The sequence below is a fragment of the Erpetoichthys calabaricus genome, chromosome 4 (assembly GCF_900747795.2).
Source record: "Erpetoichthys calabaricus chromosome 4, fErpCal1.3, whole genome shotgun sequence".
NCBI lineage: Eukaryota > Metazoa > Chordata > Cladistia > Polypteriformes > Polypteridae > Erpetoichthys > Erpetoichthys calabaricus.
Genome location: NC_041397.2, coordinates 146912457 through 146936588, shown reverse-complemented (window position 1 = coordinate 146936588; position 24132 = coordinate 146912457). Strand labels below are relative to the sequence as shown.

The 24132-nt window shown below is 42.3% G+C and overlaps 4 non-coding genes across 4 annotated transcripts; all 4 read left to right on the top strand.

Annotated features, from left to right (window-relative positions):
* Nucleotides 1-4653: 4653 nt before the first annotated feature.
* LOC114651502 (U5 spliceosomal RNA) lies at nucleotides 4654-4769 on the top strand. The gene has a single exon (XR_003716199.1). It is a non-coding gene; the product is annotated as a U5 spliceosomal RNA (small nuclear RNA).
* Nucleotides 4770-6161: 1392 nt separating this feature from the next.
* On the top strand, nucleotides 6162-6277 carry LOC114651501 (U5 spliceosomal RNA). The gene has a single exon (XR_003716198.1). It is a non-coding gene; the product is annotated as a U5 spliceosomal RNA (small nuclear RNA).
* Nucleotides 6278-7669: 1392 nt separating this feature from the next.
* LOC114651500 (U5 spliceosomal RNA) lies at nucleotides 7670-7785 on the top strand. The gene has a single exon (XR_003716197.1). It is a non-coding gene; the product is annotated as a U5 spliceosomal RNA (small nuclear RNA).
* Nucleotides 7786-20791: 13006 nt separating this feature from the next.
* LOC114651503 (U5 spliceosomal RNA) lies at nucleotides 20792-20907 on the top strand. The gene has a single exon (XR_003716200.2). It is a non-coding gene; the product is annotated as a U5 spliceosomal RNA (small nuclear RNA).
* The last annotated feature ends 3225 nt before the right edge of the window (nucleotides 20908-24132 follow it).

Sequence of the window (24132 nt, the reverse complement as noted above, 5' to 3'; positions counted from 1 at the left end):
GTCTGCCAAGTGCCATCAGTCTGGAAGGTTGTGCTTGTGTTCAGTGAATTTTTTTGTAAAAGTAGTTTTGTGCAAGCGTCGTTTTTTTACGATGGCCGATTATCATGAGCAACACGCGGCAGTGAAATTTTGTTTTCTTCTTGAAAAAAGTGTTGTAGAAACTATTGTTATTGAAACGGTATGACAACCCTGAACCACCCACCCTACTCACCAGATTTAGCTCTGTGTGATTTCTTTTTGTTCCTTCAGATGAAAAAAGACTTGAAAGGAAGGCGTTTTGCTGACGTCGAAGAGGTAAAACAAGAAACGACCAGAGCATTAATGGGCATTACTTCAGAAGAATTTAAAAAATGTTTCGAACAAATGGTTAGATAAGTGTATTTCCGCCAATAGAGAGTACTTTGAAGGAGACTAATTGTAGTTTGTACAGAAAATTAAATTAAACACGTTTTAAAAATATTTCTGGTTATTTTTGGGTCCCCCCTCGTATTAGAATATATTGCACAATTACATGATAGATTTGGAAAAATTCGACCAATCTTAAAAAGTCACATGGAGCAAGCGCAAGCAGCACAGGCCCATTATTATGACTGTGGCATCACCCTCTGAGAATTCCAACCAGGGGATCGGGTCATGGTCTTGGTTCCAACCTCTCATTCCAAAGTACTTGCCCACTAGCAAGGACCTTACGAAATTAAGGAGAGAAAAGGGCTCGTTGATTATTTGGTGAAACAGGCCAATCGTCAACCGAGTGAGTGGATTTATCATATGAACTTGCTGAATCTGTAGAAGGAAAGGGATCCAGATCCCTTCTTCACTCAGCCCTGCTCATTCTTTGCTTAATCTACCACCCTTAATTTCGGACCAGTGCTAAATTCCAGACAGAGACAGGAGCTGGAAACAGCTCTCCTCTCCATTCCTGAGGTTGTGAGTGAGAAACGTGGACAGACCTCTCTGATTACGCATGATATTGTGACACAACCTGGGGCTGTCGTTCGAGAGCACCCCTATCAACTTCCCAAAGCAAAGAAAGTTGAAGTGGAACTTGAAATCAAACACATGCTGGACCTAGGTGTGATAGAGGAAAGTTATAGTCCCTGGTCCAGTCCCATTGTCTTGGTTAGTAAGCCTGACAGAAGTTGGAGATTTTGCAATGACTTCCATCGGCTTAATCCAGTTTCACAATTTGATGCTTATCCGATGCCTCGAGTGGACGACCTCCTCGAGCAGCTTGGACAGGCAAAATTCTTGACACAATTGACATGACGAAAGGGTACTTTCAGATTCCTTTAACAGACACTGCAAAGGTCAAGACCGCGTTTAGTAGAAAGGTGTTGTGGGACTATTCTGTTTTCTGCATCTCCTGCTTGTTCCCAAAACATTAACATTTATATGTTACTTACATAAAAGGCAGATCAAATGTTATTTATTTGGATTTAGTTACTTACTTCCTACAGCGTAAAGTTACAAGTAGACTGCAGAGCTTCCTGTGTTTAATCAACACGGGCATGCTCAAAAAGTACATGTGTAATGCTACGAAAGTGCACGCTGACACTTCAGTATGCGAGCAATGGTGCGAGAATGCAGTCAGACTTCTTCTTTGGGCACATACACCGTCCAGATCTAAACACTAGTGTATAGAGTCACTTGCGTACTGAAGAGTCTATAGCTGCAGGTGGAAGCTGCCGTTGCTGTACTTTGTATATAAGACCCAGTTCGGGGGGTGGAATCGTGAACGCAACTGAGAGAATAAAACCGAATAAAAAAAAAAAAACAAAGCTAAGCTTTACAAGTTTCATAAATTTACACCGGCTGTTACAGGCTGAAATCAAATGTATGTTTTTATTTTAAGATAGGAAGAATAAGAGCAGCTTACTTCTCAAAACAGACTCGTCCGGTCTCGAACCCATGAAGTTTTGATTATCAGTCAACAGTTAATACTGTTGCACCACCGAAGCGGTCGTAGCAAATGCGTACCTTTTGTGAAAGTGTTTATTTGATCTTTGGACTTCAGGCATCACACATATAGTTTATGTCAACATTTTGTCATTTACTACTAAAATATGAAAAAGTTTCTGTTTTAACAATGTGTTTACACAGATTATTGTAGAAACGGAACACACATGAAATGCATGTGTTCCAAATAATGATCTATTCCACTCTAAAACTCCAGCACTCCACTCCCAGATAATCAATCAAGGCATGAGCTGGGAGAAGTATGTGCTCGTTCTAAGTCGGTGGCGGGATGGAATAGCAGGCTGCTTGCTGCTTGTCATAATCAGCACATTTACAGGACAAAAGACGCTGAGGGAGAGGTGCAAACGGATTTAAGGTGGGCCGGATCTACAAGTTTTTTCGTAGGCTCTGGTAATTCTAGAGTTAATCCAAAGAAATGTTTCTTTGTCACAAAATCAAATGAATGTTCAGGCAAATTATAGAAAAAAACCCAATCTAAATCCGTTAAGTAGTTCTCTCATTCGCTAGCTAAACAAAGGTAAGTTATACTTCGAAGCTGGTGTATGAGTGAGGAGGACCTCGCTCACCTCCCCTCAGACCGCTGTGTGTCTTTCGGATTCCTACAAATAAATCGGTACTATGATACAGCGCAATCAGAGAAGTCGCAACATCAACCGGAATGTTAAAGCTAATTATAGAAAAAAAACTGATCTAAATCCGACAGAAGTTGGATATTATATATATAGAGATTAATACTATCTAAAATATTTTATATATTTCCACAACAATCACAAAGTTATTCAGTAACATAAAAGATCAAGAAGCTGAACCTAACTGAGAAAAATGCATCTGAACCCTGTTAAGTTACCAGCTCTTTGAAAGCTATGTGATTTTTTTGTCTGTTTTAAAATAGTATGTCATGTAATTTAATTAAGATGATATAGGTGGAAGCATGGATTGTACATTCTGATGGATGGATTACTGAGTACTACAATTTGATGGGTTGTATTTTAGGAAGTAAAATAGATCCCATTCACAAATAAACCACCCAAAGATCAGAATACTGTCTGTATGAAATGATAAGCAATCTGCACTATTTTATAAAAAAAAACTAGAAAAGCAGAAAAAAGTGTGCACTTTGGGACTATCAGCAAAATGGTTTTATTAAGTCTATTCAAAAAAATGTAAAACCCACCATAACCATAATATATGTTACTGCAGTTATACTGCTGTCAAGAAAGACATTTGGCATGACATCAGAGTTTAGTTACAAAACTATGGCATTTCCACCTTCTTTAGTCTTCCAGAAACATCTCAAAAAACTCTTTTAGTGTACTCAAGAAGAAGAAATTCCAGTTAGTATTAGGTTCCCTTGGCTCTTAATGTTTGCACCAAAACACTTGTCCCTTGAAACTTTTCATATTTGATTTTCTTGTTGGTATTTCTACCTTATAGAGTTTGGAATATTAATTTTTCAAGCCCTTTAAAGCTATTTTCAATCTTGGTTTAATTTTTTTCACAATAATCCAAGATGTTAGAAGCTATCTTTAACACATATCTCTCGGTTGAGCTGATTATGAACTGCTTGTGTCTTTATGCAATGTTACATTTACATAAAAAAAAATCCCACATTTTTGTAGGAATAACATTTAATTTTTACTGTTTCCTGTAAAGGTTTCTTTGCCAGTGTTACAGGCAGCTGGGTCCCATGCCCGGCTGGGACGCCCCTGCTGCATATGTTCCGGGGAAGCAGCCATGGGCTCCTCAGTAACTCCCCCGGGATGCTTGGTGGCAGCCTCCCTGGGTGACGTTGGTGCCTCAGTTTCCCGCAGGGCTTCATGGGAGATGGAGTTCTCCACAACCCTGTGGGGATCTGGGGTTGCTGCCAGGGGGTGCTGCATGGAGCCTCTGTGGACACCTGTACAGCCGCGCCCGGAAGTGCAATTAGCAACAGGTGATCAAACACCTGGAACACTTCTGGATGGGCTATAAAAAGGGCCAGCATCCACCACTCAGGAGCAAGAATTGGGTGGAAGAGGACGAGGTTGCCTGGGAGGAGTGGTGGTACCAGATTTGGTTGTCTATAGTAATTGAAGTGCTTTGGGACTGTGTTGAGCCTGTGGGACATGGTGAAGACGTGCTCCACAGCTGAAGACAAAATAAAAACTGATTTTACACATGTATCTGGTGTGAGTCTGTGCCGGGTCGGGCGCTATATAGCGCCTATTTACACCAGACAAGTGGTAGGTAAAAAACTTTACATACAATATCCATGAATAGCGACCTCACACTATGTTATCTCAATGGAGATTACTTGGAGTACTGTCAAAAATGCCATTGTTCTTTACTATATTTTCAGTGTATATGAAAAAGACTTGTCTTTGGTTGAAATCAAATTGGTCTATAGAAACATTTAACAGGCTTTACCTATTCGAATGTCTGAATTCCCAAGTCGATCAGTCAGCTTACGGTCTTTGATTGCAGACCACAGACAAAATTCTGATATCTCTTGATTGTATTCACTTTCTATAAATTCCTTTGGCTGATACCGTTTTAATGCTTCTCTGGTGCTCCTCACCTAGTTGTCCTCTGTTGTTCACCTTCTACCTTCAGTTGTTTTGTAAGTCAGACAAGGCGTCGCATGTCAGCTGTGTAGTCCTCACTGGCCGTGTTCTCTTGTGCCTGGCTGCAACACACATGCTCTGGGTTCCCTTCATCCCGCATAAATCTTTCGCCTTTTACTAAAGATTTCCGTGGAGAGGACCGTTAAAGAGTCTCAAAGAATTTTTGTATAGCCTGTTTCATACAGGCGGTCTTAGCTTGGTTAAAAGAAAAATTAAGGTCTTTCCTATCTTTGTTCACCATGATTTAGCTGTAATGATGTTTTATGAAACTCTGAGGTAGGGTTTGAGATGGTATCCGCTGTAAGTTTTTTCCTGGGGTGTTTCTTTGGGAGTTTTCAGGGCTTTCGTGTCTCGCTCTTGTGTACGCAATGCATATTACAGATATGGAATCGTATTGCCATGTGGGAGGAAAACATAAAGCTCGATATCTAAGCACACAAGCAGATCTTTAGCTGCGGGTCATATCTCTTACAAGACCATGCAGAAGTTACCTTGGGCTTCAGGAAGAACTATCAGATGATGGCACAGCTACATACCTCAGCAGTGGCAAACACAGCATAGGTAATATGCTGTATCCGAATCTCCCATTCCTCAGATTTTTAAAACATGGTTACATCTTCAAAATTCATATCAGCGGGGAGTGTCCGGGAAGGACTTTGTTATTCCTGGTTTGTAATTTGTTTCTTTTTGTCTTTCACTCATCTTTGAGGAGAATTTAGCAAAGTGGAAAAATGTGCATCAAAGGACATTGCGTTTAAGTCCCCCGTTGATTGCTGCTGATTTCTGAATTCCGTGGAAATGATATTGTGTTCAGCATGTGACCTGAATGTAGCCATTGATACAAGGTTTAACTTGATCTCCAAGGCCTGCCTCCCAAACATTGTACTTTTGCACTGACGTGACACTAAGCCACATGCCACCATCTGTCGCTTTTCAGGGTGAAACATGACATCCAAGTCCCCACCCACACCTGAGATTTTGACTTTCAATAATGAGAAGCCCAACCAGTACCTGCACACTATTAGGGTTTCACTCAATATATCACATAACCCTTGAAGGCGACCGTGTGGTAATCGAGCATTTAGTGGCCCGAAGTAGCATGACGAGAACCCTATCGACAAGCACGGTGTGGACATTGGTGTAAAGAAGAAGTCACCAGTTCTGGACATGTCCATTGTGTATTCCTGCTGTTCCCTTATGCGGCCCAAGGCAGCAGGAAAATCAGGAAGAGTGGAAATGGCGGAGAATAACCAGGGTATGCTGACTTGTGTCCAGAGGCCTTGCAAGAAATGAGATGTTGATTAGCTTAAGTGGCGTCACCTTGTTTCTCTGGGGGGTGGGCGGGAGTTTCTTGCCCCTACCCATGATGCATTGCAGAGTGTGCACATTCAATAAATGCAGTTCCTTATAATCTAAATTCCTTTGGCTGATACCGTTTTAATGCTTCTCTGGTGCTCCTCACCTAGTTGTCCTCTGTTGTTCACCTTCTACCTTCAGTTGTTTTGTAAGTCAGACAAGGCGTCGCATGTCAGCTGTGTAGTCCTCACTGGCCGTGTTCTCTTGTGCCTGGCTGCAACACACATGCTCTGGGTTCCCTTCATCCCGCATAAATCTTTCGCCTTTTACTAAAGATTTCCGTGGAGAGGACCGTTAAAGAGTCTCAAAGAATTTTTGTATAGCCTGTTTCATACAGGCGGTCTTAGCTTGGTTAAAAGAAAAATTAAGGTCTTTCCTATCTTTGTTCACCATGATTTAGCTGTAATGATGTTTTATGAAACTCTGAGGTAGGGTTTGAGATGGTATCCGCTGTAAGTTTTTTCCTGGGGTGTTTCTTTGGGAGTTTTCAGGGCTTTCGTGTCTCGCTCTTGTGTACGCAATGCATATTACAGATATGGAATCGTATTGCCATGTGGGAGGAAAACATAAAGCTCGATATCTAAGCACACAAGCAGATCTTTAGCTGCGGGTCATATCTCTTACAAGACCATGCAGAAGTTACCTTGGGCTTCAGGAAGAACTATCAGATGATGGCACAGCTACATACCTCAGCAGTGGCAAACACAGCATAGGTAATATGCTGTATCCGAATCTCCCATTCCTCAGATTTTTAAAACATGGTTACATCTTCAAAATTCATATCAGCGGGGAGTGTCCGGGAAGGACTTTGTTATTCCTGGTTTGTAATTTGTTTCTTTTTGTCTTTCACTCATCTTTGAGGAGAATTTAGCAAAGTGGAAAAATGTGCATCAAAGGACATTGCGTTTAAGTCCCCCGTTGATTGCTGCTGATTTCTGAATTCCGTGGAAATGATATTGTGTTCAGCATGTGACCTGAATGTAGCCATTGATACAAGGTTTAACTTGATCTCCAAGGCCTGCCTCCCAAACATTGTACTTTTGCACTGACGTGACACTAAGCCACATGCCACCATCTGTCGCTTTTCAGGGTGAAACATGACATCCAAGTCCCCACCCACACCTGAGATTTTGACTTTCAATAATGAGAAGCCCAACCAGTACCTGCACACTATTAGGGTTTCACTCAATATATCACATAACCCTTGAAGGCGACCGTGTGGTAATCGAGCATTTAGTGGCCCGAAGTAGCATGACGAGAACCCTATCGACAAGCACGGTGTGGACATTGGTGTAAAGAAGAAGTCACCAGTTCTGGACATGTCCATTGTGTATTCCTGCTGTTCCCTTATGCGGCCCAAGGCAGCAGGAAAATCAGGAAGAGTGGAAATGGCGGAGAATAACCAGGGTATGCTGACTTGTGTCCAGAGGCCTTGCAAGAAATGAGATGTTGATTAGCTTAAGTGGCGTCACCTTGTTTCTCTGGGGGGTGGGCGGGAGTTTCTTGCCCCTACCCATGATGCATTGCAGAGTGTGCACATTCAATAAATGCAGTTCCTTATAATCTAAATTCCTTTGGCTGATACCGTTTTAATGCTTCTCTGGTGCTCCTCACCTAGTTGTCCTCTGTTGTTCACCTTCTACCTTCAGTTGTTTTGTAAGTCAGACAAGGCGTCGCATGTCAGCTGTGTAGTCCTCACTGGCCGTGTTCTCTTGTGCCTGGCTGCAACACACATGCTCTGGGTTCCCTTCATCCCGCATAAATCTTTCGCCTTTTACTAAAGATTTCCGTGGAGAGGACCGTTAAAGAGTCTCAAAGAATTTTTGTATAGCCTGTTTCATACAGGCGGTCTTAGCTTGGTTAAAAGAAAAATTAAGGTCTTTCCTATCTTTGTTCACCATGATTTAGCTGTAATGATGTTTTATGAAACTCTGAGGTAGGGTTTGAGATGGTATCCGCTGTAAGTTTTTTCCTGGGGTGTTTCTTTGGGAGTTTTCAGGGCTTTCGTGTCTCGCTCTTGTGTACGCAATGCATATTACAGATATGGAATCGTATTGCCATGTGGGAGGAAAACATAAAGCTCGATATCTAAGCACACAAGCAGATCTTTAGCTGCGGGTCATATCTCTTACAAGACCATGCAGAAGTTACCTTGGGCTTCAGGAAGAACTATCAGATGATGGCACAGCTACATACCTCAGCAGTGGCAAACACAGCATAGGTAATATGCTGTATCCGAATCTCCCATTCCTCAGATTTTTAAAACATGGTTACATCTTCAAAATTCATATCAGCGGGGAGTGTCCGGGAAGGACTTTGTTATTCCTGGTTTGTAATTTGTTTCTTTTTGTCTTTCACTCATCTTTGAGGAGAATTTAGCAAAGTGGAAAAATGTGCATCATAGGACATTGCGTTTAAGTCCCCCGTTGATTGCTGCTGATTTCTGAATTCCGTGGAAATGATATTGTGTTCAGCGTGTGACCTGAATGTAGCCATTGATACAAGGTTTAACTTGATCTCCAAGGCTTGCCTCCCAATCATTGTACTTTTACACTGAGATAACGCTACGCCACGTGCCTCCATCTGTAGCATTTCATGGTGAAACATGACAACCAAGTCCCCACCCACCCCTGAGATTTTGACTTATTCAATAATGAGGAGCCCACCCAATATTTGCACACTATTAGGCTTGCAGTCGATAAATCACTTAACCCTTGAAGTCAATCGTGTGGTAGTTGTGTGAGTTGGCTGAAAGTCAGGAACAACAGGAGATGGATTCAAATGTAGATTCAAAAGCAATTTCTTTATTCTTTTTGAGTAGGAGGCCGCAACAGCTGTCAGCTCAGTTTGCTACAGGTAGTCCCCCTTCAGCAGGGAGTTTCCCTCTTTTTATACCCAGTTTGTTTATTAAACAAAAAAGAGGAAATATGGCAGTTCAATTTTAGGTCATACATAGATCGTTATAGCTTGCGGTCACACCCTGGATTGGAATGTGCAGGAGCGCACAGTGTTTCTTATAGATAAAAGCGTCATCACCACACACACACTTTTAAGAAATACGCCTTTGTCAGCACCGCACACACACAAGACCCCTAACTGTCACGGTATGTGTGCAACTTCAGCAGATTAGACAATACTTATTTTCTCATTCTTTTTACACACTTAGCTTATACAATATCAAAGGTTATATAAAGTTAGTTTAATAAATTACATTAATAGTACAAGAAATACATTCTTATATCTTAATATCTACATTAGATTAGATTTGTTTGGTTAGTTGAACACATCCTTATTTAATAAGTGTCACACTTCTTATAGTTCTATTAGCACCATACGTTTATTATTTGGAAAGGCTGAATCACCTTAATTCTAAATTTTCTTTCTCAATTCCCCCCTTTGCACATAAAATGTGCACTTCATCGATTAGACTTCTGCATCATTATACACGGAAAGGGGTTTGGGGAACGGGTCGGGGATGGGAGAAAAGGTGTATACTGGGAGTCTAGGTCAGTGCGGAGGAGATAAACCCTAGTAATGGAGGTGTTACTAAACCTTTGTAAGAGGACTTGGATGCACGGGATAAGACAGCAACCAAAAAGCAGGAGAACTGCCAGAGAACTAAGTACAGTTGTGAGAATAGTTTTAATCCAACCGGCCCAGGAACCGAACCAATCTTGGAAGAGATCATTGAAAGAATCAGGTGTTCCTGAGTTTTCTGCTAATTGTATAGACAGGGAGGTGAGACCAGCTAAGGCACGGGTGATAGAACCATCATGGGCAGTGTTATTAGCAATAAAGGTACAGCAAGCATCACCGAACACCACGCAGACACCCCCCTTTTCCGCTAAAAGCATATCTAAAGCAATACGGTTCTGCCAGGTCATTAGAGAAGTTTTGTCAAGCTGTTCATGTATGCCGTCAATGGCCTCACGGGTGAAGTTCAGGAAACGTTGTTGGTTATAATAAAGATAATTTATCCAATTTACATTTTTGTTAAGGGATGACCCCATAAAAAGAGGGATTCCAATGCCGCAGCCAAAGGGTTGCACGCTCTGTACTGGCTTGGAACTCCCCTAGTGATTCCAAATCTATCAATGTATATACCTTCACCATGGACAGAAAGATCGCGTTTAACTCAATGGGGTTTAGTTTCGGGGATATTTTCTATGGGTAGCAGGTGGAAAGGCATGATTAATTGAACTAGGGAGCAGCAACCTTTCCAGTTTGAAGGTAGGATTGGGAGGAGGAAATTCTTTTTCCAAATGTCAGCTCGCAATGTGTTCTGGGAGGTAAACCAAATTACAGAGATGTTAAATTGACTGGAAGTATTGCCAGAGACATTAAATGTCTCTTGACACAAGTGAGTGGGTAGCTCACCTTGTTACTTTGTGGTGTTGTTCCATGAGCACAGTTGAAGCAAGTATAGTTTGCTTCGTAAGCATGGTATATAGGGGGACTCATGGAAGGAAGAGGTGGAAAGAGTTTATGTATCGAGGTACACAAGGGATCTTTAGGGGGAGTTGGGGAGGAAAAAAGCTGTAGCCTACAAATTAGACCGGCAGGTTCAGAGGGGTCGGTCAGAGGAAATGGAGTGGTGGCCAAATGCGATCAAGCGGTGGCGCAGGCGTAGCAATTAGACTGATTGGCTTGTCTGGTTGAGTACAATACCCACTGCAGCCAACGGTTTTGGTCACCGTATCCAGTCTCGACGGTGAAGGTGGAGGAAAGAGAGGTAATGTTAAGATATTTGATTGGGTTCTGTAGGGAGTTATCAGGGGTGATAAGGGTGGGAGAGGAGGTGACGTTCTCAGCAGAAGACTGGGACCGATTGACAGGCGGAGAGTAGACATGAATATGGAACTGTCCTAGTGGGTCAGTACCGGAGACATGGGCTCCTTTATCATGATATGAGGTGTCTTTTAGAGTGATAATCAAGGGATTACACGTTCCTACCGTACCTTCATGGGCCGGACTAAACCCTGATTTAATTACAGAAAACCTTGTTTTTAAATCATGCTTCTGGGCTTCCCATGGATTGTACCCCCAGTCCTGGTGTCCAGTGTTTGCAAACAAGTCACTCCAGCTTGAACATTCAGACAGGCTGGAAGAGAAGCTTGAATCAGATTTATACCAGGGTAGAGTCACACAGATGTATTTTTCAGACCATCTCCATTGGTCTTGTCTGTCTGGTGAGCAGGGAACAACTGAGCAAAAGTCAACCTGTACTGAGGCTGTTTTCCATATTTCATAATTCAGAATGGGAATCTGATGTCCATCAATCAGGATTACAGAGTGAAACAAAACCCAGATTGCACAAATTATGGGTGCCATCTTTTGCAGTGTGAGACGTGAATCCAGGCAGGAAGTCCTTCGACTTTAAAGGCGTGAGGTGTAGATAGCAGCACTTGGAATGGTCCCCTCCAGTGAGGTTGATGCCAATGTTTCCTTCGGGAGTCTCTGACCAATATCCAGGTCCCAAGGGAAATCTGGGACTCTGTTGGAGGAGGTCCTGTCCGCCAGGCCTGGTTAACCTGTTCATGGACTTCCTTCAGGGCGCTTCGGAGACCTATAAGATTATCCATCTATCCATTTTCCAACCCGCTGAATTTGAACACAGGGTCACGGAGGTCTGCTGGAGCCAATCCCAGCCAACACAGGGCACAAGGCAGGAATCAATCCTGGGCAGGGTGCCAACCCACCGCAGGACACACACAAACACACCCACACACCAAGCACACACTAGGGCCAATTTAGAATCGCCAATCCACCTAACCTGCATGTCTTTGGACTGTGGGAGGAAACCGGAGCGCCCGGAGGAAACCCACGCAGACACGGGGAGAACATGCAAACTCCACGCAGGGAGGACCCGGGAAGCGAACTCAGGTCCCCAGGTCTCCCAACTGCGAGGCAGCAGTGCTACCCACTGCGCCACCGTGCCGCCCCCTATAAGATTAGAAAGAAGATAATTGTCCACAGTATGCAGGGTGACATTTCCGATGACCATGCCAATGGGCATGGGGCGTCCGGTCAAAATTTCAAATGGCAACAGTCCCAACTGTCGATGTGTCCTTCCTCTCAACCTGATCAAGGCCAAGGGTAGAGCATCTGGCCAGGTTAAGTTGGTCTGCTCACAGATTTTTGCCAATTTCGATTATATGGTGCCTTTGCACCTTTCTACAATACCTCCACTTTGAGGATGGTATTTGCAGTAATGATGTACATCTATCTGGAGCCAAGTGATCAGTTCATTTATTACAGAATTCACAAAGTGGGTACCGTTATCGGTTTGTAGTTTCTGTGGTATTCCCCATCTTGGAATGATTTCTTTTATCAGAGCTTTGGCCAGTTTTTGCATCTGCATGTTTAGAGGGAAAATCTTCCACCCAATGGGAGAACACATCGACAATTACCAAGCAATAACGGTAGCCTGAAGAACGGTGTTAACTCAATGAAGTCCATTTGGAGGTGTTCGAATGGACCCATTGGGTTAACAGTGACGGCGGGGCTTACCTGAGTACCTTTACCTATGTTTAACCTTAGTTTAACATAGCATAGTGCGCATCTTCGGCAGAATCGTTCAGCATATGTAGAGAATCCTGTGGTTTCCCAATGTCATTCGACATCCTGAGTCGTAGCGTCTTTTCCTGCGTGATCTAGGCCGTGTGCGATTTTTGCCATCCCTGGAAAAGAAGCCTTTGGGAGGAAAGGTTTGTTAGGTTGCTTATTGATCCAAATTCCATCAGAGAGGGATCCTTCTTGGGACCATTTTATCCTTTCCCAGTCAGTGGTGGCGCTCTGTAAAGAAATAATTTGATTACCAGGGTCCTTGTCATCCTTCTGTTGGAATAAAGAGACTGGCATGTTATTATAGGCGGCCTGTTTAGCAAAATGGTCAGCCAATTTGTTTCCTTGGCTGATTGTATCTTGTTTTTCCCAGAGGGGGCTGGGCGGTCTCATGGTCTGGAACACCTGCAGATTTTTTTTTTTCTCCAGCCGTCTGGAGTTTTTTTTGTTTTTTCTGTCCTCCCTGGCCATCGGACCTTACTCTTATTCTATGTTAATTAGTGTTGTCTTATTTTAATTCTTACTTTGTCTTTTTTTTCTTGTTTTCTTCATCATGTAAAGCACTTTGTGCTACAGTATTTGTACGAAAATGTGCTATAGAAATAAAAGTTGTTGTTGTTGTTTTCAGTGTGAGCTTGGCATTTTACTATTGCCAATCTCAATGGTTTTGCTATGGCTTCGAGAAGGGATTCCACTAATTTCTGGTGTTGTATCGGCTTACCAGTACTGGTTTTGAATCCCCTTAATTTCCATAATGCCCCATGATCATGGCAGACTCCAAAAGCATACCTGAAATCGGTGTAAATGGTTATGACTTTCCCTTCAGACAATTGGCAAGCTCGGGTGAGAGCTATTAGCTCAGCTGCTTGTGTGCTTAAACTAGAAGAGATTCGATTTGCCTCAAGTAAGTGATCTCCCCTGACCACTGCATAACTGGTGGACTAATCACATGGAACAGCCATCCACATAAAGTACTTCTCCTGTTTCTAATGGAGTTTCCTGGTGATCCGGCCTAGGTTTCAGGACCTTTATTATCTTGTCATTGCTGTTGTGTGGTTCCCCCTCTCCCTCAGTGGGGAGTAAGGTGTCCAGATTCAGAGTTGAGCATCTTTCAATAGTAACATTTGACAGGGTACAGAGTACATTTTGATAGTGTATCACCCTTGCAGTAGTGAGGTGTGAGGTTTTGGCCTGGACTAAGATGGAGTGAACATTGTGAGGCACTTTTACTGTCAGGGGACTCATGAGTACAATATCCGTGCTTGCCAGCTCAGCCTCCGTTGCTGCTGCTACTGCTCTAAGACAGGTATGGAGTCCTATGGCCAATGGATCCAGTTTTTTCGAAAAATAGGCTACTGGCCTTTGCTTTTCTCCATGGAGTTGTGTTAATACTGTATTCATATATCCATCCATCCATCCACAAACAGAGTGAATGGACGACAATAGTCGGGGAGTCCTAAAGCAGGTGCAGAAAGTAGTGCACTTTTTAAATCACATAGAGCCTTCTCAGCCTGCTCATTCCACTGTATGTGGCCAGAAAGAGGAAGGTCAACAGTGTTAACTAGATTTTGTAAGGGCTGTGCTCTTTTGGAAAAATTTAGGATCCATTGTCGACAATAACCAAGAATGCCTAGTATAGACATAACCTGTTGTTTTGTGACAGGTCTTGGAAGATTTTGGATGGTGGTTATACAGTCTTTTCACAGAGCTCTGCTACCAGAAGTGATGTCATGCCCTAAGTACTTGACAGTGGTTTGAATCAGCTGCAGCTTTATTTTAGAGACTCTGTGGCCATTTTATGCAAGATATCTTAACAATGATTCCGTATCTTGCACGCATGCTTCCTCTGTTTTGCTACAGAGCAATAAGTCGTCGATGTACTGTATTAATACACTTCCCCTGTTTGGCCAGAAACCTTCCAGGTTTTGAGCAAGCTCCTGTCCGTATACACAAGGAGCCTCTGTATAACCTTATGGCATGATGGTACAGGTCCAGCGGCGATTTTGGAAAGTGAAAGCAAACCAGAATTGCGAATCAGGGTGTACAGGGATAGAAAAGAAAGCATTTGCGAGGTCAATAACTGAGAAGTAATGTGTAGATGTAGGGATTGTAGACAGAATAGTGGAAGGATTAGGTATGATCGGTGCTCTAGGGAAGATAGTAGAATTGATTTGTCTCAGGTCTGGAACAAACCGCCAAGATCCATCTGCTTTCTTCACTGGTAGAATGGGAGAATTAACAGGGGAATACTTAATAGGAATAATAGCTCCCCGTTCAACTAAATTTCTGTGTACAGCATCAATTCCAAGTTCAGCCTCGGAAGAAAGAGGATATTGTGCACAGCGAGGACGGAAGGATGACTTTGGGAAGACCACTAAAGGTTCACAATTTGCGATCCTGCCAAAATCGTTTTTACCCTGGGACCACAGAGCATCAGGTATGGTGGACAGCCAAGGTAAGGAGTTGGTTTGCAGAGAGTACAGAGGAGGAGGTCAATCTGGATTGACACCTTAATAACCAGGGGCCTCATGCATAACGACGTGCGTAGAATTCACACTATAACATGACGTAAGCACAAAAGCCGAAATGTGCGTACGCACAGAAAAATCCAGATGCAGGAATATGTGCGTACACAAACTTCCATGTTCTTCCGCTACATAAATCCCGATCAGTGTGAAAAGTAACGCTCGTGCACGCGCCTGCTGTCCCCCCCCCCAACTCCTCCCAGAATTACGCCTCTATGAATATGCAAATCAATATAAATAGCTGTTAAGCTCAGCCTTCTGTGAAAAGACAATGGGAAAAGCACAGGGGAAAATATAAGAATTTCAGCAAATACCAAGTGGAGGCAAGGAAAAACTTACTATTTGTTGGTTTAAACAGTTATATAAGCAACAAAAGGAAGTTGATCGAGTGACAGAGTGTCAGAGAAACTCGAAAGCTCAAGTTCACAAAGTTGCACAGTACCCGAAATAAAAAAGAAGTTGTCACATATCCAAGTCGCCGTGAAAAGGTGAGTCATACCCCAACATCTGAGTGTCGTATGAAAGCTTATTAGGGTAAAGAGAAAAAAAATAGGCACACAGTGGGGAAAAAAGCAGGAAATGTCAACTTTAATCTCGAAATTTCCACTATAATCATGTAGTTTATTTTGTCATTAAAGTAGAACATCATAAACTTCATCTTAAAATCGGTTAATTTACTAGTTTCTCAAATCCCATTGTAACTAAAGTAACACGTTAAATGCTTTGGTTTTTTATTTGATCTTCTTTGTGCTCTGTGCGTGAATCACTACGTGGTTCTTAAACCGGCTTTCTCTTCCTCCGACAGGACACAGAATCCATTACATTCATGATATTACAGCTGTCTGAATAATTAAAATACTGAGATGTATACGTAATATCTTTTTCATGATGATAGGAATGAAAGCATGTTATTAAACATGAGAACATGGTGGCAGTACTGTCTCTTTCAAACATACTAACCTCCAATTCCTGTCCTTACTTTTCTTTCTCCAAATACCTAATCGCCACACAATCAGCTCTGTAATAGACGTTAAGCCATCTGTAAGCTTCCAACGACGATTCTTCAAAGCTTTTAAGGAACATTGAAATATCTTCGTAGTACATGTTTAATTATTCTATCCATTTATCCTTCCAGCATACAGCAATCAATCAGGATCAATCTGTGAACTAGCTAGCGCTACGGCACCGTGTCCTCACATGTTTAATTATCAACAATACAGATTATTTAAATGAAGTTAGTTTTATCTGTATAATATAATCAACATATTTTGCTGCATTTCATCTTAAAAATGATATCGTCATCATATGCAAATACGCACTTTATAAAGTGGCGCAGGTTGTGCAATATTATAACTGAAGTGCAAGTTTACAGTGAGGTAATTGTACTTATAAGTACAAACAGTTCTACAAGGAGCACTTGATGGACTGATTGAGTGCATTTAAAGTTCTTGGGATGAAACTGTTTCTGAACCGCGAGGTCCATACAGGAAATACTCTGAAGCGTTTTGCCGTGGCTGAGGCAGTGTGTGCTTGATGCTGTATACCGATAATTCTCTTTCCGATCAGCTGCTGCTGTGATTCCCCACTCACATACAGTGATATAAATACTCCGAGTGGTGCAGTGAGAGTAATATGGAAAAGGATGATCCGTGGCAACTCTTAACGGGAGCAGCTGACAGAAGAAAAAGAAGGTGCAGTGACAGTAACAACGCTAAAGCAATTATGGTATTTGGAATACTATGGCTATTCCCTGGACCATTATATTGTTACAGGTTAATTACAATCAGATGTATTACACTAATAAACAATATGCTGTTAATTTCAGTGTATTTATAAAGCCGCGTCAGGGATGTTGATCTGAAAAAGAAAGATAAACCACACAGGAACAGTAGCACTGCTTTGACGCTGGGTGCCACCAGTCTGAAAAAGCGAGTGGAGAACTTGTGTACGACAGGGTATGAGGTACCATGGAAAAGTGCGTGGCTTTACGCCAAGTTTAGGTTTTATACATTGCGATTTGAACATGGAAACGTTCTTACGCAACATTTCTGTGCGTATGCACCGTTTATACATGAGGCCCCAGGTGATCAGGGGTGACAAAAATTCCTGGTGCAACGAAATTCCAATCAATCCTATCTTGACATTGTTCAACCCATTTCCCAATTTCTACCCAACGTGCGGTGTTAGACTTTGCCAGGGAAACGTGAGGAACTGAACCTCCTAAATAGAAATTTTTCTGTAAGTGTGAAAGGTGAACTGAGGCAGCAGCTTTAGTAGGTGAGTTGCAAATACAAGGGATGTGAAGATTCTCTGGGTAAGGAGCTAAGAAAAGGAAAGATTCTAACCAAGGGATGTCAACTTCAGTGGGAAAATACTGAGCAGTGCAGTGGAGAGTGTCGGGGACTTGGAGATGGGGAAAAATGCAGGAGGGGAAAGAGTGAAGGGCCTTGAGGGGAAGGGTGTGTGGGGAGATGTTCAGGGTCCAAGCAGCAAAGGAAGGGCGAAGTTTGGAGAGTTTGGGAAAGGAGTTTCAGAATTGAACAATAAAATCCTTGTTCAGACAGGGAGATTGACACAGATAGTTTGGTCATGAGATCTCGTCCCAATAAGTTAACTGGACACAGATGATTTAACAGGAATTGATGTGTCAAAGGAGAACTATCAATAGAGAGTTGAACTTGAAGAGGCTTGGAAAAAGGGTGTATGGTTGTCCTGAGGCAGTAAAGACGTTCACAGTGTCTTTCGAGACAGGGACCTCCAACAGCGATAGAGTTGAGCGGGTAGCTCCAGTGCCCACAAGGAAGACAGTTTCCTTGCTATTCACTATCAAAGTCAGTAAAGAGTCTGTATCAGCATAACGGGTGAGCAAGGGAAACTGGAAAAGATGGCTGGGGGTCCCTGCTAATTCCTAGGACCAGGGGATGTCACTGGGTTCCGGGAGCGGAAGTGGTGGAGGTGGACGCTTGTTTAGGCAGTTGTGTCAAAAATGGCCAGGCCCACCACAGTTTTAGCAGGTGTAAGGTGTATAGGATTGTTCTGATGACGTAGGCATCTGGGTGAACGGGTTGGTGGACATGAAGGGCAGGAACCCACGTCCCCTTCCTCGCCCTCTCCCACTGAAGGAGTTGCCATGGCCACGGTAATCCTCCGCCCCTGCCCCTTCCGTCGGTGTAATATTGAAGCTGTGCCGCTATCAGTTTAGTCTGTGTATCGGATTCTTTTTGTTTAGATTGTCTCTCAGCATGCTCAGCATGGCATGTGACTTCGTCACTTTCCCAGCCTATGCGAGACGTTCGGACCTTGTTCTGTATATCGATTCTTAGTCCTGAGACATCAACCATTTCATCCTCGTGTTGCTTAGCAGCAGAGATGAGTGTCCAGTCTGTCCCCTTTTTAAATTTTCCTGCAATAGAGGCTTTTTAAGGTTCCCATTGTTCTAAGAATAGAGGCTCCTCATTTTCATTCCAGTTTAAGGAGTCATTCCATCTCCAGGCGGGCCCATTTCCTCTAGTTCCATGATTCACTGTTGCCCAGGTGGTGCCTAGCTTCGGTGTGACACCTGCGTCCACTCCACAGCATTTGGCTTATACATATCGTCCAACTGCTGAAGTGATTCTATAAATTTTAATCCGCCAATTCCCTTGGGATCTGGCAGTTTTGACACCATATCTTTTAACTCTTGGATGTCCCAATTTTGATGTATCATGACCATGGTGGGATTATTAGCTCCTGCAGGTTGATTGGGATTGTGCCTGGGGTTGGGGACTTGTATTAGAGGACAGGAAAACTCGGGTCCAGGATTCTGCTGCTTTGGTGGAATGAAGCTGCATCCCCATTAGGGGTTCATGTGTGATTGTAATGTTTGGCTTCTCGTGTGGTGAGAAATTGGGGTTTGGAATGCAGTATGTGGCTAGGGTTCGGTATAGCCTCCAGACCGGCTGTCTCAGTCTTCAACATCCGGGTTTGAATGAGAAGACGGGTCATAGCGAGATTGTTGGTCATAACAGTCTGTTCTGGGCGGATTATCGGTTACTAGTGAGGCTGATGGGGCATTGGGAGCAGAAGGAGGAGGTGGGGGTTGATAAGGAGGAGGGAAGTGGATGATTGGGTAAAGGGGATCCTTTTTATCTGCTTTCCTTCGCCTATTGTCTGGGTCCGGTTCTGTCTTAGTCTTTTGTAATGCTAGCAACATATTTTCTTTTTCTTTTTGTGCCTTTATTTCGGCAGAAAGCGTGTCATTATGCCTTTGCATGGCCTCAATGGTTGGTCCGTAATGACCAATTCCCATCTACCAAACATATCCATCCTATATGGACCTCTTTGGCAACAGCTTTGGGTGTTTCTGCATAGGATTTTCCTAACTTCTTGAAATTCTGAAATGTCCCCAGTTCCCTCAATTGGCCATCTACCACCACTTTGCTTATTCCATTTTTTACAAGCTTTCTTAAAATATAGCCCTGTTTTCTTTTCCACTAACAGTCTAGGTGAGCCCCCCTTCAGGCCCTTGTTTGAATTTTTTTAGCCTTCCAAAAATAATCCTTCCAACAGTGGCTTTTGGTTCCCTAACGGAATCTTGACTGGTTTACTATTAGTGTCCCCAATGGTCAGTGAGTTTTCCACACTTTTCTAAATTCCGTATCACCCCAATGTCGCTTGACTCCCGGTCCTTCCTGTCCCCTGGGATGATCAACCTGATTAGTGGACTGACAGTCTCACCTGAAGGCCGCTGGTAACCGCTGGTTAGGTGATCAGTTCCATGAGTGGCCCATTGAGTTCAGGATATAACCAGACCGTTAGAGTGAAGAATCTCGCCCTCCCGCAACACTGCTTTTTCCCGATCACGAAATGTTTGGTTATTTATCTATTCTTCCCAATCCCTTCCTTTATTTTGCTTTTAAGCCTCTAACAGACTTCTTCGCACAGTGTTTCTTATAGATAAAAGAGTCATCAGCACACTCACAGTCTTAAGCAATACGCCCTTGTCAGCACCGCACACACACAAGACCCCTAACTGTCACGGGATGTGTGCAACTTCAGCAGATTAGACAATACTTATTTCCTCATTCTTCATACACACATCGCTTATACAAACAATAGCAAAGGTTACATAAAGTTAGTTCAATACATTACATTAATAGTACAATAAATACATTCTTATAGCTTAATATCTACATTAGATTACATTTGTTCGGTTAGTTTAACACATCCTTATTTAATGCATAAGTGTCACGCTTCTTATAGTTCTATTAGCACAATACTCTTATTATTTGGAAATGCTGAAGCACCTTAATTCTAAATATTCTTTCTCATGTGCATCTAGTGGCACGAAGTAACATGACGAGAACCCTATCAGCAAGCACGGTCTGGACATTGGTGTAAAGAAGAAGTCACCAGCTCTGGACATGTCCATGGTGTATTCCAGTTGTTCTCTTTGCAGCCCAAGCTGACTTGTGTCCTGAGTCCTTGCAAGAAATCGGATGTTGATTAGCTTAAGTGGCATTACCTTGTATCTCTGGGGGGTTCGGCGAGGAGTTTCTTGCCTCTACCCATGATGCATTGCCGAGTGAGCACATTCATCAAATGCAGTTCCTTATAATCTAAATTCGTTTGGCTGAGACCGTTTTAATGCTTCTCTGATGCTCCTCACCTAGTTGTCCTCTGTCGCTCACCTTCTACCTTCAGTTGTTTTGTAAGTCAGACAAGGCGTCGCATGTCAGCTGCGCAGTCCTCACTGGCCGTGTTCTCTTGTGCCTGCCAGCAACACACATGCTCTGGGTTCCCTTCATCCCGCATAAATCTTTTGCCTTTTACTAAAGATTTCCGTGGAGAGGACCGTTAAAGAGTCTCAAAGAATTTTTGTATAGCCTGTTTCATACAGGCGGTCTTAGCTTGGTTAAAAGAAAAATTAAGGTCTTTCCTATCTTTGTTCACCATGATTTAGCTGTAATGATGTTTTATGAAACTCTGAGGTAGGGTTTGAGATGGTATCCGCTGTAAGTTTTTTCCTGGGGTGTTTCTTTGGGAGTTTTCAGGGCTTTCGTGTCTCGCTCTTGTGTACGCAATGCATATTACAGATATGGAATCGTATTGCCATGTGGGAGGAAAACATAAAGCTCGATATCTAAGCACACAAGCAGATCTTTAGCTGCGGGTCATATCTCTTACAAGACCATGCAGAAGTTACCTTGGGCTTCAGGAAGAACTATCAGATGATGGCACAGCTACATACCTCAGCAGTGGCAAACACAGCATAGGTAATATGCTGAATCCAAATCTCCCATTCTTCAGATTTTTAAAACATGGTTACATCTTCAAAATTCATATCAGCGGGGAGTGTCCGGGAAGGACTTTGTTATTCCTGGTTTGTAATTTGTTTCTTTTTGTCTTTCACTCATCTTTGAGGAGAATTTAGCAAAGTGGAAAAATGTGCATCAAAGGACATTGCGTTTAAGTCCCCCATTGATTGCTGCTGATTTCTGAATTCCGTGGAAATAATATTGTGTTCAGCATGTGACCTGAATGTAGCCATTGATACAAGGCTTAACTTGATCTCCAAGACTTGCCTCCCAAACATTGTACTTTTGCACTGATGTAATGCTACGCCACGTGCCTCCATCTGTAGCGTTTCAGGGTGAAACATGACATCCAAGTCCCCACCCACCCCTGAGGGGAGGTATCAAAATTGAGGTTATGCTTTTATATTCAAAATAAATAGCAAAGTGACTCAAATATTCAAAGGATGTCTCTCCAAGGGGAGAACCATCAAAACTCTAGGTAGGGGTAGAGACAAGACCACAATAAATCTTTATAAAATTGAAGATTTATTAACATAAAATGGAAAATTTAAGAAAATGCTGAAAGAAGTTAAAAAAGGAAATGCCTAAATTCAATCCTTGGAAAACAAGTACCAATACGTAAACCAGGAAATGAAATTCTTAAGACAGAGTGAAAAAATGTTAGAAAAACATCCAGTAAATCCAAAGAGTAGCAATAAGCATAGGAGAATATACTAAACAACCAAGCACATTCAGTGAGCGGCATGGTAATTTACTTTCTATTAGCCTTTATAGACCTGGGAGCAGTCCTTCAACGTTGATGGACAGGTGGTTATGCCTCTTGGGGAACCATCAATAAAACACAAGGAACACAGAAGAGCAGGCATCCACGCATAGAACCTAAAAATAAACAGAATTTAGAAGAAGTACATAATTACACAAATAACATTAACATAAATGATAATAACCAAAAGATCATAAATGAATAAAAATGAAATAAAAAAGTATAAATGTAAATGAGAATAGTGACCATGGTTTAAACATAACATATCCCTCCCTTTAAGGAGTGGCTTCCAGACACCCCTATTGATTACTAATAATTCATAATACACAATGTTTTTTCCCTGCAGGGATATCTGAACTGCAGGAAGAATTTGGTACAGTGGGCAGATTGAGGCAAGAAGCCTTTGCTCCAGTAGGACTCGGCAGCACACAGGATTTCTCCTGATGAGGCTAATGAGACTGTAAAACATAGTAAAGCCATCCCTCTTTTATAGTCTAAATGACAAGAACACAATTTCCAAATATTTGTAACCATGGACAAAAGACATTAGCAGGTTCATCATGGAAAAGATTATTGGGAGAGATGAGACAGCATATGGGGGAGGAGGTAAATCTGGTAATGTGGTGGCAGGACATTGACTTCTCCTAAAACACAGGATATGATTGTACATCGATGGAAAAGGATGGTGTGGCACACACAATACATCAGTAAGGCAGAGGTGGTGAGAGTGTAAAAATCTTTACATTTCTTGGTGTTTATATTAGGGAGGATCTTACATGGCTGCGGTGGGTTGGCACCCTGCTCGGGATTGGTTCCTGCCTTGTGCCCTGTGTTGGCTGGGATTGGCTCCAGCAGACCCCCGTGACCCTGTGTTTGGATTCAGCGGGTTGGAAAATGGATGGATGGATCTTACATGGCCCCACATCACTATTAAATTGGTAAAGAAATCTCAACAGCATTTGTACTTCCTCAGAAGTCTAAAGAAATTTGGCATGCCAGCCAGAACACTTGGTAGCTTTTACAGGGGTACTATTGAACTCATTCTTACCAAAGCTATCACAGTCTGGTTTGGTAACTGCTCTGCCCAGGACCACAAAGCCCTACAGTGAGTGGTCAGGACTGCTCAAACCATTTCAGGAACAGCTCTTCCATCTCTACATGACATTTACTATTCCAGAGTCATCAAGAGGGCTCACAGCATTATAAAAGACAGCAAACACCCCCAACACTGTCTAAACACACCTATCATCAGGCAGATGCTATAGGAGCATGAAATCAAGGACTACAAGACCGTGGAACAATTTTTATCCACAGGTAAATTAGACTTGTGAATGATCCCTGTCCACCAACCCTTTCCATCAGAATATCTGACTTTGCAGACACATACAGTAGGTCTAGCCAGTAATTTATGCACTCCGTTCACCTTTTGAAAAATTATATCTACATCTTGTTTTTGGATTATACGTTTCAATCTAAATGATTGATTTGTATCTTTACATACTACTTGTGGTATTTGCACTATACAGCATATGTTTAAGTTGCATTTCTGTATTTATTGTGGAAATCTTTCTTTTGACTATTAGCAAAAAAAAATAGTTGATTTTATTGTCTTGCGTTTAATTTTTGCATACAGGTGGCCGGAGGACCATGCAGAGTAAGATTTTCATTGTACAGTGCGGCAGTCTATTTACTATGTATATGAAAATAAATTCTCATACATTCTCACAAAGCATGGGCAGTTTAGGTAATGGTACTGCCAATTATAATTTAATTATATTTATCGGGTCCCTTTTCCCAATGTAGCATTTGAGCCATAGGTAGTTTCATTTATGTTTTTTTCTTCAAACATATTCATGCTGATACATAATTTCTTGCTAGCTGATCTTGTCAACATCTTTCCTTTTCTGTTTGTGTATAGTGTCATCTAGTGGATGCATCATACAGTATCATTCTCTTATAACATATCACATCATGCAGAAGGCACAAAATTGTGAAATGTAAGGTTTAATAATGTCTTTTACTCCTCAGAAATGCGACAGAATGTTCTT